This window comes from Ceratina calcarata, unplaced genomic scaffold (assembly GCF_001652005.2).
Source record: "Ceratina calcarata isolate Rehan_Ccalc_2016 unplaced genomic scaffold, ASM165200v1 scaffold412.2, whole genome shotgun sequence".
NCBI lineage: Eukaryota > Metazoa > Arthropoda > Insecta > Hymenoptera > Apidae > Ceratina > Ceratina calcarata.
In genome coordinates, this window is record NW_017164740.1 from 7,823 (window position 1) to 8,563 (window position 741).

The following is a 741-nucleotide window of genomic DNA, read 5'->3' on the forward strand; positions in this document are numbered from 1 at the left end:
CCTTTTTTTCCACACATATGATCATATTATTTCATGTACATTACAATTTAAAGGAAATATAATGACAAAATATACTTATTCGCATGATTTTTTATTACAAGAAATATTATATTTATTATTCTGGACGAATATACTATACGAATAAAGGACGAAACGCATAAAGTTTTCGTGAAGGCGTATGCTTGTCGTGACTTGTCGCGAAATCCCTTATACCTGCAGTCAGGTAAGATACCTGGATCTCCTTTGTACATGGACGCTTCGAGTTGCGGACAAAGGACAAAGAGACGGCCAGGTTTGTACCTGGGTTTTGATACCTTGGAAGAGGCCTCATTCGGCAGTTGTCATTTTATTAGGATTTCATTATGTTTCGTTGTTTCTTACTTTTTTGTTACTATTTGTCTTATAAATAACAAAAATGAATGAAAATCAATGCGTTTCGTCCTTTATTCGTCCAGAATAACAAATATAATATTTGTTGAAAAGGGAAAAAGAAGAAGAAAAAGAATACACGAAAGAGACTAGATCCATCGACCCAGCGGTTACCAAACTAGAACGTTAACCACTGGGCCGCCGCCACGGCTTGTTCATAGTCGTAAGGCAAGGGAAGATAAGGACGCGTCAAACTTCTTTTGCAATTTTCTCGAAAACCTCTGGATGTTTGCGGCAACATTGAAGGTCTATATGCTGTCCTAGTGGATTACTACAATTGTACGAAGTTTCAACAAAATCTGTGATCCCGAC

The 741-nt window shown here is 37.1% G+C and overlaps 1 protein-coding gene across 18 annotated transcripts in view; it reads left to right on the forward strand.

The window, feature by feature from the left end:
- Positions 1 to 362, forward strand: part of LOC108626531 (THAP domain-containing protein 1-like) — a 7,816-nt gene extending 7,454 nt beyond the window's left edge. For all 18 annotated transcript variants that reach the window (XM_026814901.1, XM_026814907.1, XM_026814912.1 and 15 more), the window contains one exon: positions 220 to 362. The gene's annotated coding sequence lies outside the window, so the exon portion shown is untranslated. The remainder of the gene's footprint in view (positions 1 to 219) is intronic.
- Positions 363 to 741: the final 379 nt, after the last annotated feature.